The sequence below is a fragment of the Amphiura filiformis genome, chromosome 5, assembly GCF_039555335.1.
Source record: "Amphiura filiformis chromosome 5, Afil_fr2py, whole genome shotgun sequence".
Lineage (NCBI taxonomy): Eukaryota > Metazoa > Echinodermata > Ophiuroidea > Amphilepidida > Amphiuridae > Amphiura > Amphiura filiformis.
Genome location: NC_092632.1, coordinates 73,551,000 through 73,566,751, shown reverse-complemented (window position 1 = coordinate 73,566,751; position 15,752 = coordinate 73,551,000). Strand labels below are relative to the sequence as shown.

The 15,752-nt window shown below is 30.6% G+C and overlaps 1 protein-coding gene across 3 annotated transcripts in view; it reads left to right on the top strand.

Annotated features, from left to right (window-relative positions):
* LOC140153682 (uncharacterized) overlaps nucleotides 1-15,752 on the top strand; it is a 144,496-nt gene that overhangs the window by 29,617 nt on the left and 99,127 nt on the right. The gene's annotated exons all lie outside the window — the stretch shown is intronic.

The following is a 15,752-nucleotide window of genomic DNA, read 5'->3' as shown; positions in this document are numbered from 1 at the left end:
AAAGAAAGCTTTGCACACTTCTTTTTGACAATTTAACAAATTCTCTAATTTGTTCAGGAATTATAGAGTCGATAAAACTGGAAACCAAATATCTAGGGCAAAGTATACATGTAAATTATAAAATTAATGCATTATGTTCATGTTTAATACCCTCAACAATTCCAAGCACTTTCATTTTTATGCAAACAAGCTGAGGGACAAAATACATGCATAAATGTTCATGTGTGTGCTTTAATAATAAGAATTGCAAACACAAGTCCTTCAAACAGTAGCAGCAGCACTGTTACGTCTATGTGTGCTCTTGGAGATTGGAGTACACAATTGTTTTATTAGATCATTCAAAAGACAAATTGCACACAATCACAGCAATTGCTGCAAACCTTGCATATGCTGTATAGTATTGAATCAGTATAGGTACAACTGATCATATAGCCAACCAACCACCCATTCGGAATTTCCAATATTATCCAAATTAAGTAGTAAATTTGATTTGACAATTAGCATTGGAATTGAGCGTGACGTTTATTCAGTAGTAGACCGGTAACTCGTAACTGTCAAGTCATTTGTATAGTGAATTCAACCCGAGCTAACACAACTAGCGCACATATTTTGTAAGCACACACAAGTGTGTCGTTGGATTGCAATGATGATGGGGCACTCCTACCTACCTTTCACTGTTATATTTAAACCATGCCTGTGGTGATGGTCGTATATGTTGTTGGGGTATTGAGGTTAATTCTGGTTTGAGCAAGCACAAGCGATGTGATAGTGCAGATTTGGTGTTCACTTAGAAAGGATTGACCGTGAATTGACAGATTATGCTGTGATGCTCAATTTCAACAAGGCATAATTGATACGCTCAGTACAATGCGATTTAATATTGACACAAAAATGATGCTCAGTGTCAACCTTGATTTCTTCTTCCTTTCAAACGATAGTAAATACCAGAAAGCAGGAAATGTTCTTGTGCATGGAAATGTTGTAAATTTAAGAGAGACATGGATTCGTGAAATTGTCATAATCGCAAATATTTCTTTTCCTTAAATTCCTTACGAAAATACATTAATAAATTTTGCAATAATAACATGCTACAAAAATGATGATTCTTTATCAAATTGTGAAAATTTATGCTGCAAAAATAGTGTGCTTTACAACATTCCCTTTGAAAAATCCTGGAGAGATCCAGGATCTGTGTTCTGTGCAGGCAATGTTTTCAATACCTGTGCTCACGGCAATAAGGAAGGAAGCAATTTGTTTGGTAACTAGGGGTAATTAATTACATTTTTCTTATAAATTATAATGTATGGTAGTAGTTTGTTAAAAAATGAAACTAATAGTGTTGCTAGAATGTGTGGGCCTTTTGATACAAATGTAAGAAACAATCTATGGCCCTTGGATAACGACTTGTACTTTTAAAGGTCCGTAACCCGATCGACAGCATCATCCCCGATTTTTTCATTGTTGATGAGGTTTTGGTATCACATAATAGATACTATTTTTCTCATTACTATCCTGAAATTTGACGCTCCAAGTTGATGTATTTCCGGAGAAATCATGAATCACAGCGGTTTTTACAGGTTACCAGTTTGTAAACAATGGTAAATACTTTGGATTTCTGGGAGGGAATTATGAACGAAATATCAGTCTCCGACTCTCCGCAACAGCTACTTTGGTTTCGCGTCATACACATTCTGTGAAAAAAGCGAACCACACTAACTGCTGAGGAGACGGTGCTATCACGATTTAGTTATGAAAACGGCAACAGCAATCGTGGTGTGCTAAATAGCTCAATTGATTAGCGCGTTTGTTTTTACCGAGGGTACCCGGTTCAAAACCCGGTATCGGAAGGTTTTTTTCCTCTCCATTTTACCCAAACTTTTTTATATTCATTTGAAATGTACATATTGCAAGGGGAAATATATTTTGTTTCCTTTTTTTCTGAAACAGTACGAAAAAAAAAACATTTTCCGTTCAATACGGGCCGGGCATTGTACAGCATGTCAGCATTCGTCATTGCCTGCCCAGAATGCAATTCACGTATACCAAGGTATTGGATTGCAAATTTGGCTATTTATTCACATTTACGCTGAAAATGCTCTCGCTTTTTTCACAAAGCAGCATAAAGGAGGCGATATTTGATATTATGTAGTAATTTTAAAGACAATCCATATCCAAAACCAATAGGGTTACCCCCCTTTAATTACCTTTTCCTTTAAATAATTACCGGTACTTTTTTGTTAATTTTTTGTAAAAAAATGAACAGAAAAATAATGTAAACCAATTGATCTTCAATAAACAAAGATCTATTTAAGTTGTACTTAGATACTAGTATATACATACTTACATTCCTGTGCACAACCTTGCACTTAAAATGCATCACGCTCCCTCTCTAACCTCAATGGGGGCCCTGTGGACTTTAATATCTATCTTGTCTATCTGCTAGTTACATCCCTGAGAATAGTATCCGAAGAAAAATTACCATACATGTTTGTGAAGTGATTAAGCAAAATCAGTCAGAAGTCGGATATATATATAATAATATATTGGATTTTCAGATATAGCCAAACAAAGGAAATCATTTCTTTTGTTGCCTATTGTTTTGGAAACACTTGAAACTGTTCATATCTTTGGAACTAATAGTAAATGTTCAATTTCAAAGGGGTTTTCTGCAAAATGTAGCTTTACAAATGATTGATGCAGTCATACAGAAAACTGAAAATTAAATATGATTAAATGATTAAATAAACTGATTTTGTTTGATCACATTCCATGAAAAAAAGGGAAAGAAAAAAACAAAACAAGGAAAAAAAAGTGTTAAATAACATTTTACATTTTATCATTGATACATCATTTGGCATGAATTCAATTTCAGTTTATGATACTAATTGAAAGCAATAAATGAATAAGTACAATAACAATACTACATTTTGTAAAATATGTATGTGAGCTAGTCAAAGAAAAAAGCAAATCTTTTGTGTCCACAAAAATTATCTATTTTTTATGCCAAGTTCAATATAATGATATCAAATTCTAGTGCAAGATAAACCGATCACAATCTCTGAGATGCATATCACAAAATTTGCAAATTATAAGAAGAAGTGTCACAACGCAAGCCTCAAGATAATACAAAATACACATCACAGAACTGGTTGCGCTTGAGCTAGGGTAAGCCGTATGGTTGCAAGCTGGAAGTGAGCTTATCAACAAAATCCTTAGCAACCATCTATAGGAGGAAACAGGTTGTGTCTATTTACAATTATGTTATAAATTCATGAAGCAAAGAGTTTGAAACATGCTGGTATGCATGTAGTGGAGTCATTACTATACTTGTAATATTTTTTGATGAAGATAAATGATCGTTTATGGAAATGGCCTGGTTTATTTGCTGAAGGGTACACTTTGAAGTGATCAACAATCTAATCCATACATATGTACTTCCACTCTTGTTATCAGAAATTTGTGACAGTGATGCTACATGTACACATACCAACCTGTACTGTACAATAGTACCAGTAGCTTGGCATACATGTATCTGTGATCTAAAGTCTGCACAAAAAGTAATTCAGCTGTTGTAAATATGCCTATAGCTTCAGAACTAATAATTGTTTCCACAATATTTAAACATAGAAAGAAGGACGATTTATTTGCGCGCATTTTGATACCCCATTTGTCCAATTCCGTTCAATATTACATCACAGCAGTGTTTTTAAAGAAAATTACCCGAATTTAAAAGTTGCAGCTATTTGTATTGATTTGAAGTCAGCGCGAAGATAAATGGAGGGTGTTACGTGCCACAATGCTTGCATAAAAACCATTGATCGCTGTAAATTGCAAATTTTAAATTCGGGTATTTTTCATTAAAAGCACTACTGTGTTGTTAATATTGAGCGACATTTGACAAATGGGGTATCAAAATGCGCGTAAATAAATCGTCCTTCTTTCTATGTAGAAATATAGTGGAAACAATTATTAGTTCTGAAGCTATAGGCGTAATTATACATGTAACAGCTTAGTTACTTTTTGTGCAGACTTTAGTATGTACTGGACAGAATCGGTATACCGGTACCAAATTGTCTGGTTTTTACTGGTTTTAATTAAATACCAAAACTGATACCAAACATTTTACCTTAAAACTGAAAACAAATATTCTGAAAAACAAATTTTGTGTTTGTTATTTCAGTGCACAAGCTTTTTCTTCTCTGGTAAGAATTTTTTTCTTGCATGCAACAGCTTTTTTCTTGCATGTTAGAAATGTGATAAATAGGTCATCATATACAAAATTCATGCATGGACCGATTTATCAAATTTCTAACCCGCAAGAGCTGTTGCCTGCAAGAAAAAATTCTAACCCAGAAGAAAAATGCTTGTGCACTCAAGATTTGTTTTTGAATTATTTTTGTTATTTACCTAATTCTGCGAAAGGTTTCTCTTTTATTTTCTTGGCCAATAAAGATTTTTATGAAATACATTGTACAATGTAAGGCAGAATTAATTAAAACATAAATACTTGTTCATAATGAACATTTGCGGTTTATCAGTGTATTTTGGGTTTGGTGACTGTTTGTAGAATGCCCATTTGATTGATTTGTGTGAAAAATAATGCATTTTCCCAATATATTTTTTGGTGAGACATCTTAATTCTAGTACAGCTCTTTATCACTTTTATCAGGGCACACAATGTTATTTATGGATATGACTGTAATCAGCAGCTATGTTGATGCCTTTTGTGTGACAACAATGAAGACATTTCGGAATTAGGGAGTCATATGTCCAATTTATCACAAAATAATAAAGGATATTACGATAATTGATTATCAACCTACTGCAGGATCTATGGTATAACCCTGATTGTATGTACAGCTTCTCTTGATGTGTGTTGCTTGAGATAAAGAAATAAAAATTATGGTAAACTTTCACCTGTGATATTCCCGGTGATATCTTTAAATGCTTATAAACTGCTTTATGGTTCAGAAGCTATTGTACTTGCCTATTCACCTGCCAACATTTATAACCTGTTTGATTTGTTAAACTGTAGATCTATTTCATAAGTTGCTAATGCTGGTAGTAATAAAATTGATCATTGATCAGGCAAAGAAAAAAAATGTTTGCTTGCCCTCAACCGACCAACCCTAATTCTGGAAATCAGAAAAAAGTTTTTTTTCTATTTACTGTACAACAGAATACCGACCCTATTTTTGGAAATTCCTGAAAAAGTTTTTATTTTATTTTCAAATTTTTGCATTCTAAAGATGTAAAAAAATGTATTTTAGAGCTTGTGTTCAATATTTTAGTTGTTTTGTATTGTTATTTGATTCATTTTGACACCAAAATTGTCTGATTTTTCATATTTTGAGCCTTAAGGGTAGACGAGGTATTGTTGGTCGAAGCAGCCTAAAAATAGATTTTCATTATCTAGATCAATATATTATTGAAAAATAACACCTTGATGTTTTGCAAAAGTTCATTCTACAAATCGTATACTTTGCAAACTTGCTTAAGGGATCCAAAATGAGCGTTTATTGTGTTTCGACAGTATTTTTTGTGGGACATGAGAGCACCTCAGACCTATCGAATTGCATTCTGAATACGAAGCATGTCTTTCTGATATCAAATAATTTTCAATTTTTAAAAATCACAATATAATACAAATTTTATGACAAATTACAAAAATTTGATATTTTTCAAATTTTTGATATATAACAGTCCTCAAGTAAATTATATAAATAGCTAATGATATATTCTTAAAGTGTATGTAGTAGGGAGGAAAATCGACGGTCAATTAAAATTTTGACCTTTCATATTGAAGATATGGATTTTTTTCCCAAAAAGACCTAATTTTTTTTTGGTGTTTTGGGAAAAAAATCCATATCTTCAATACTGAAAAGGTCAAAATTTTCAATTGATCGTCGACTTTTCATAAGTATAAATCATCAGATTTATAAAGTTTACTTCAAGTACTGTTAAATATCAAAAATATCAATTTTTAATGATTTGCCATAAAATGTGTATTAAATTGCGAATTTCAAAAATCAAAATTATTTGATATCAGAATGACATTCTTCATATTCAGAATGCAATTCGATATGTCTGATGTGCTCTAATGTCCCAAAATAAATACTGTCCAAACGTTCATACCCCAGCCCTTAATTTATTGTTGTTAATGAGTTATGTACGCTTTTACAAAAGTGTTGTTGTTTCAGCCCTCTTTACAACGTAACTCAAGAACCGCAGCACCTATAAAAGTATATCTGTGATATTTTAATTCTTCTACACACTCGCTATGAATTGAGCAATGCAGTTTTTGCCAAAGCTCACTACCATTCGTAAGATGCTGTGAACTACCAAATCACAACAGTTTAAAATAATTAATAACCTTAATTACGGTAATACAAACAGTAGAGTTTGCTAGTAATTAAAAAAAAGAAAGGAAAAAATCCCGAACGACCTAATTGTTAAAATTTAGTTGAGGGCAAGCAAACAATTTTTTTTCTTGGCCTCAATTGATCACTGACTATCAAAATCAGGTGGATCAGAAGTCCCTCTTAAAAAATGCCAACGATTTTCTCCTTTGTTGTCAAAATCTTAAATCCTCAAAGTCAAATGTCAGATCATATTCCGCATTGAGTATGCATCAGGTCATTCACAATAATATGCCAACTGTTAAGGTCATTGACTAATGGCCAGAAGATATTAATTATAATAGATGGGATGAATGAAATTAAACACCGGTCAGAGTAAACAGAACCAATCTGCATATTGGTTGTAATGTAATCGGTACTGTGAGAAGTAGTAGTATCACGCTGGTGGTGTTTCCTGCCGTGACAGTGAGACGAAAATTGATTCAGAGCAGGACATACATTGGGCTATTCCATATGATATCCACACTACCCTTGTGGAAGATTTTGGAAACATGTTCCACAGAGGGAGTATGAATTTTAAATGGAATTGGCACATTTCAGCTCCATTTGAATTTCATACACCCTCTGAGAAAGCTTCAACCTGAATCTTTCACAGAGGGAGCGTGAGTTTCAAATGGAGCTGCTAATGTGCTAATTCTATTTGAAATTTGTACTCCCTCTGTGGAACATATTTCCAAAATCTTCCACAGGGGTAAGTGTGGATTTCAAATGGAATAGCCTCATTTAGCCCCAGCATTTAACACTGGTCCATTCAAAGTGGTCAAGCTCAGCCATTTTATGCTACATCTGTATGATTTTTGATTTTTCCAACTTTTTCAGCTTCAATCGCTTAAATCTGGAGGTATCACATTGTATCTAACAATAACATGATTACTCAAAATTGTTCACTCTAACATTATAATTTGTTGTTTTAAATTCTAAGGTAGATGAAGTGTAAAATTTGTTCTTTGACTGTCACCCTACATCCGGGGTACTCAAGTTTGGTTTTGGTAGTGATGTGCTGCTGAGAATTTGAAAGTGGACCCATAAATATACCAATTTTTCAAGAAATTTGGACCCATTGATATACCAAAAGTTAAAATTTTCGGCTGAATTTAACCCAAATTGTCTTAGTTTTTGAAAATGTTCGCAAAATTTTGGGAAAATTTTGGCTAGATTAAGGAAAAATTTGACTATTTTCCGGAAAAATTCCGGAAATTTAGCGAGGTGCTCGCCTTTGGCTCTAATGCTTTTCAGGGAGTGGATCGTTACCTCGCTTACACCTCTGATTTTAAAATGTCATTCAAATGTGACTTCTTCATCAGTCACAACGTAATTGAAGGCTTAGTAGCCACACCACATGAATTAGAGTTAGGTGCGGGATTGTAACTTTTTTTTTTTTTTTTTTTTAGATAATTTGGATAATTTGTGTGTTGTAGTATAGGGTGAAAAATCTGCTATTTTAGATAGTTACAAGGTTGTTTTTGGCTATTTGGCTATTTTTGTGGATCATAATATCTCATATTATCTAAAATATCTGATATTTGTATATTAGGGACTTAGCAATTTTTTTTTGAAATTTTTTACTTAGTAAGTGATGGATATTAAGATATTATCAGCTATTTAGCTATTATCTAAATTAGCCAAAATATCTGCTAATTTGGATATTAGCTACAATATCCGATATATCAGATATTTGTATATTAGGAACTTATAAAATTTTAATTGAATTTTTTTACTTAGTAAGTGAGGGATATTAAGATATTATCAGCTATTTAGCTATTATCTAAATTAGCCAAAATATCTGCTAATTTGGATATTAGCTACAATATCCGCTATATCAGATATTTGTATATTAGGAATTTATAAAATTTTTATTGAAATTTTTTGACTTAGTAAGTGATGGATATATTAAGATATTTATCAGCTATTTAGCTATTATCTAAATTAGCCAAAATATGTGCTAATTTGGATATTAGCTAAAATATCCGATATATCAGATATTTGTATATCAGGAACTTATAAAAAAATTTATGGAATTTTTTTTTACATAGTAAGTGATGGATATTAAGATATTATCAGCTATTTAGCTATTATCTAAATTAGCCAAAATATCTGCTAATTTGGATATTAGCTACAATATCCGCTATATCAGATATTTGTATATCAGGAACTTATCAAATTTAAATTTAAATTTGTTTACTTAGTAAGTGATGGATATTAAGATATTATCAGCTATTTAGCTATTATCTAAATTAGCCAAAATATGTGCTAATTTGGATATTAGCTAAAATATCCGCTATATCAGATATTTGTATATTAGGAACTTATAAAATTTTAATTGAATTTTTTTACTTAGTAAGTGAGGGATATTAAGATATTATCAGCTATTTAGCTATTATCTAAATTAGCCAAAATATCTGCTAATTTGGATATTAGCTACAATATCCGCTATATCAGATATTTGTATATATTAGGAACTTATAAAAATTTTATTGAAATTTTTTGACTTAGTAAGTGATGGATATTAAGGTATTATCAGCTATTTAGCTATTATCTAAATTAGCCAAAATATCTGCTAATTTGGATATTAGCTAAAATATCCGATATATCAGATATTTGTATATCAGGAACTTATAAAAAAATTTATGGAAATTTTTTTTACGTAGTAAGTGATGGATATTAAGATATTATCAGCTATTTAGCTATTATCTAAATTAGCCAAAATATCTGCTAATTTGGATATTAGCTACAATATCCGATATATCAGATATTTGTATATTAGGAACTTATAAAATTTTAATTGAAATTTTTTTACTTAGTAAGTGATGGATATTAAGATATTATCAGCTATTTAGCTATTATCTAAATTAGCCAAAATATGTGCTAATTTGGATATTAGCTACAATATCCGCTATATCAGATATTTGTATATTAGGAATTTATAAAATTTTTATTGAAATTTTTTGACTTAGTAAGTGATGGATATTAAGATATTTATCAGCTATTTAGCTATTATCTAAATTAGCCAAAATATGTGCTAATTTGGATATTAGCTAAAATATCCGATATATCAGATATTTGTATATCAGGAACTTATAAAAAAATTTATGGAATTTTTTTTTACATAGTAAGTGATGGATATTAAGATATTATCAGCTATTTAGCTATTATCTAAATTAGCCAAAATATCTGCTAATTTGGATATTAGCTACAATATCCGCTATATCAGATATTTGTATATCAGGAACTTATCAAATTTAAATTTAAATTTTTTTACTTAGTAAGTGATGGATATTAAGATATTATCAGCTATTTAGCTATTATCTAAATTAGCCAAAATATGTGCTAATTTGGATATTAGCTAAAATATCCGCTATATCAGATATTTGTATATTAGGAACTTATAAAATTTTAATTGAATTTTTTTACTTAGTAAGTGAGGGATATTAAGATATTATCAGCTATTTAGCTATTATCTAAATTAGCCAAAATATCTGCTAATTTGGATATTAGCTACAATATCCGCTATATCAGATATTTGTATATATTAGGAACTTATAAAAATTTTATTGAACTTTTTTTACTTAGTAAGTGATGGATATTAAGGTATTATCAGCTATTTAGCTATTATCTAAATTAGCCAAAATATCTGCTAATTTGGATATTAGCTAAAATATCCGATATATCAGATATTTGTATATAAGGAACTTATAAAAAATTTTATTGAAATTTTTTTACGTAGTAAGTGATGGATATTAAGATATTATCAGCTATTTAGCTATTATCTAAATTAGCCAAAATATCTGCTAATTTGGATATTAGCTACAATATCCGATATATCAGATATTTGTATATTAGGAACTTATAAAATTTTAATTGAAATTTTTTACTTAGTAAGTGATGGATATTAAGATATTATCAGCTATTTAGCTATTATCTAAATTAGCCAAAATATGTGCTAATTTGGATATTAGCTAAAATATCCGCTATATCAGATATTTGTATATTAGGAACTTATAAAATTTCATGGAAATTTTTTTACGTAGTAAGTGATGGATATTAAGATATTATCAGCTATTTAGCTATTATCTAAATTAGCCAAAATATCTGCTAATTTGGATATTAGCTAAAATATCCGCTATATCAGATATTTGTATAATTATTAGGAACTTATAAAATTTTTATTGAATTTTTTTTACTTAGTAAGTGATGGATATTAAGATATTATCAGCTATTTAGCTATTATCTAAATTAGCCAAAATATGTGCTAATTTGGATATTAGCTAAAATATCCGCTATATCAGATATTTGTATATTAGGAACTTATAAAATTTCATGGAAATTTTTTTTACGTAGTAAGTGATGGATATTAAGATATTATCAGCTATTTAGCTATAATCTAAATTATCCAAAATATCTGCTAATTTGGATATTAGCTAAAATATCCGCTATATCAGATATTTGTATATTAGGAACTTAATTTTAATTGAAATTTTTTTACTTAGTAAGTGATGGATATTAAGATATTATCAGCTATTTAGGTATTATCTAAATTAGCCAAAATATCTGCTAATTTGGATATTAGCTAAAATATCCGCTATATCAGATATTTGGATATTAGGAACTTATAATAAAATTTTAATTGAAATTTTTTACTTAGTAAGTGATGGATATTAGGATATTTTCTGCTATTTAGGTATTATCTAAATTAGCCAAAATATCTGCTAATTTAGATATTATCCAAAATATCCGCTATATGAGATATTTGGATATTATGAACTTTAGGTATTATCTAAATTAGCCAAAATATCTGCTAATTTAGATATAATCTAATGCATTGCAAACTTGCAATGGCGATGTGGCTTTTGTCCACAATGCATCCTAAACGATGGATATAGTTGGAAAAGCATTTAAAGAACGATGCATGCAAGAGTTTTGGATGTAAATAAAAGACATGATATGTGCAAAAACACATGCATGTTGTCCAAAACGATGGATATAGTTGGAAAAGACTTTTAAAGAACGACGCATACTATATTGTACATTAAAGTTGCATATGCATAAAGTTTCCTAAAGCATGTATAGTTGGAAAATACTTTTTAAGAACGACGCATATTGTATTTTACATTGTGACGCATACATGATGCATATTGTGTTAGTTCATAAAACATGTGAAATTAATATGGCATGGATATAGTTGGTAAAGAATTATAAAGAAGGACGCATACATCATGCATGTTACACTGTTAGTTCATAAAAGATGTGAAATGTATATGGTGAATCCAACGAAAAGTGTACACGGCATGTTCAGGGCCATAACTTAAAAGTATTAATCAATTGGCATTCGTTTTTTGTATTGTGTTTATTCGCCTTGATCATACGCTTCGCGCCATATATAATAAGACCCCTTCTGTGAAAAACTTAGACACAGAGACCCCAAAACATGCTATTTTTACCCATTTTTTCAAAATATTTCTTAAAGTATTTTTAAAACGTCTAAATCAGTTATGAAAAGAAGTCATTGGATTGAATCTAAATTGATTTCCTGAAAGGCGTGTATTCAAAGATTGCCTGTTCAATTTTTCACATATTTGTACATAATTATGAATTTTTGTGATCATTTTTTGAGTGGTATTTTTTACATTACCTACTGAATACAATTTTTCATAGCACTAGATATATCTTTAAAAATGGAAATCACTAATAAATGCATAATTGATACAAGCTTTGATATGTCCAATACTGAAATGCATTGAATTCGGGCATCTTTATTATTGTGTTTAGCTGCCAGAAATTCTAAATGGCACAAAGGTAGGTTTTGGTAAAAAATATGCATTACCTCCGAATACATGTTAAAAGCTGTGTCATTTCCACAAAGTGAGAGAATAGTAAACAATAGTTAAGCAATAGGTGCAGGGTAATACACTCTTTATTTTTACCAAGTTTCAATAGCCTGCGTTTAAATATTTCTGAGATGTCAATAATAAAAGCAAGTATTCAGAGGTAAATTTCGGTAACCGAATGTTACCTACTGAATACAATTTGACATCATGACAGTATTGTGAAACACCGCCATTCATGCCAATGCCCATATTGGTACATAACGAAGGCCTGTATGTTTGCTATCAAATCATATGTCAATGAAAGTTGCGAATTCACATACATGCCCACCATGCAAAACTGAAGACGGCTAAATTGTTGAAAAATATGTACTGAAATAGACGACGGTCTGCTCATTTGAAAGAAAAATCAGATTCAAAGAAGATTAGAAGGGGATAAATACTTGGATTTGTCAACTGTCATGTGTGCTTCATTTTAAATGTTTACCGACCATCTGGTGTTTGAGTAATTTGTGTCCAAATTGATTTATTCGAAGGTAACTTTTGACGTTTTCGCTAAGGTTACCTACGAATACCATGGAAAAAACGACTGTTCTCATTGTCTCATGATCTAGACAACATAATGATGGACCCTGGTATAAAGCTAATTGTAGTTGCCCTCAAACGAAAGGCCACAAGACGTAACTGACTCCAAGATGGACTTCACAAGTCTGCAATAACGGTTTTAAGCGAGTTGTGTGCAATTAGCAAATTAAAGTCACTTTAGTGCCTTTGTTTCTTACTTCAATACTCTTTCAACCGCTGTGAACCGACATTATTAATACATGATAGGGTCTAAAGTATCAATAAACGCACATAAAAAAATGATACATTCAAAGTGCTTTATAAAATGAAGTTTTGATTGGGATATCCACCAAAAGTCTAATTCTTACCTACAAATACTGAAATGTTACTTAATACAGCATAATACATGACATGTGTAATGAAGTGTCGCTACCAATGGAAATTAATTGTCAAAAACTTTAAGCGGTACCCCAGGACACTATTATTACCCATATACGGATTCATTCAACAATTATTTATTATGTAAAATTGCTGATTAACTACTTGTATATCAAAATGAAGTGGTCAAAATCTTGCTAAAAGCATCAAATTTTTTTTAATCTAAGGTAATAGCATTTATTCATTTGGACGTACCATCTGAAAGAGATCTAAAAACTACCATTTTATTAATTCATTACCATAATAGCAAACTTTAAACCTCTAAACTCAATATAGATATTGTTAAATCGTTACCTACGAATACCCGGGTTTGTTCACCTTTTCATTGTATAAAGCGTTAGGTATATGCTTATAATTCCTAATATTCTTGAAAACATATATCCTACTCGTTCTTATACAATGTGTAAATTGATTCATACTCATTTGATAAATAAAATACAGAAACTGACCTAAACTTCATTATCAAAAATAAACTAGCATAAATTGACTAAGATCATATTGATCGCGTTATAAAAATAAAAACAAATATTTTCTGGTTGAGCTAGCATTTTCCTGACACCCTGGTCTAAAAAAAAAAAAAAAAGCGTTAATGGGAATATTCCATTTGTTTTAGGTTGATTAGTATTGCGATAGTGAAAGCATCCTAGTGGTATTCAGTAGGTAACATTGGGTTTTGATATCACATTTACTATCACACGTCCTGGATTTATTTTTCAAGATTAGTAATGGCACTTTTGGTTCCTATAAGGCCAATATGTCATCAATCAATGGGCAAAAGGAACAAATTGTGGAGACATTTTTATTTCGGACTTTTATTTTTGGCCCGTGGACACTTTTGGTTGGATTCGACCATATGCCTTTGAAATTAATATGCCTGAGAACCATTAAATGAACAGCCTAGAAGGGATAATGCATGTTGTCTTCTAGTTCATAATAGTATAATCCGAAACGATGGATATAGTTGGAAAAGACTTTTAAAGAACGACGCATATTATATTGTACATTAAAGTTGCATGTGCATAAAGTTTCCTAAAGCATGTATAGTTGGAAAAGACTTTTAAAGAACGACGCATATTGTATTTTTACATTGTGGTAATTGTATGTGAATGTACTAATGTACTATATACATGTTTTTGTATGATGATTTCTCATTATGTGTTTTAGTTCATAATCCTAAACGATGGATATAGTTGTAAAAGACTTTTAAAGAACGCATTTAGATTATAGTATACATTAAAGTTGCATTATCCAAAACGATGGATATAGTTTGAAAAGACTTTTTAAAGAACGACGCATACATCATGCATGTTGTGTTAGTTCATAAAAGATGTGAAATTAATATGCCTGAGAACCATTTAATGAACAGCCTACAATGAATCATGCATGTTGTCTTCTAGTTCATAATAGTGTAATCCTAAACGATGGATATAGTTGGAAAATACTTTGAAAGAACTACGCATACTATATTGTATATTAAAGTTGCATATGCATAAAGTTTCCTAAAGCATGTATACTTGGAAAAGACTTTAAAGAACGATTTATATTGTATTGTACATGTCAGTGTATTTATGGTGATGATGATAATATTGTACATTAAAGTTGAAAAAAATATGAGAGAAAGATGTATCATTTGATTTGTAAACGTTGTGAAATAGGAAGGCATGGCCATAATAATGTTACGGGGTTGAAAAATTCCCGAGACACAGAAACAAATATAAATACGATGGAAGACTTGAAGATATACAATGTTATGCTACGGCTTTAATATAATAATATCTGATGATTCAGAGAAACAATGAAGATCGATGCAATGATAATATGATGACGATTGAATTGACTAGATGTTGAGCAGTTGGAGGCTCAGATCGAAGGTTTGATATTTATCAGTTGGAATCTTGGATGGAAGATTTGATGTTGATCAGTTGCAGGCTAGGATGGAAGTGAAGTGAAAATATTCTAAGAAACAAGTTCATATGGGAAAAACACTTGAAAACCAACTTAAGTACCATCTCTACAACAGCATAAATAATAACCTTAACTAAGCATTTACTTAATACAAATCTTAACAATACATAACCTGTTAAAGAGATAAAACTTTCTCATGAATAATTCATAAGTACATCACCTACAATCTTGAGCTAAAAGATAAGTGGCCATAAATTCCATCACACTTAACTAATTGGATGACAATACACACTCATAAAAGGAATCAATTGCTAAAGTGTACTTAACTTAAACCTCATGAATGGAAGACAATAAACAATGAAGACATAAACATTTTGAAGTACTCATAAACTTGAGAATCAATGGATACAGCGTGTTCATGACCAATGGGGTAAATGGGCTATTTCATTATAAATGACAACATTGAGTCCCAAAAGGGGTCAAAATTCAAACTCATTTATTTCATGCAAATTCATTATCATTTCAAATTTCAGATGGTGTGTCAATAATTCTCAAAATATTAGAGCGTCAAACCCTCAGGAACCATTAAAAAAATTAAATTGAA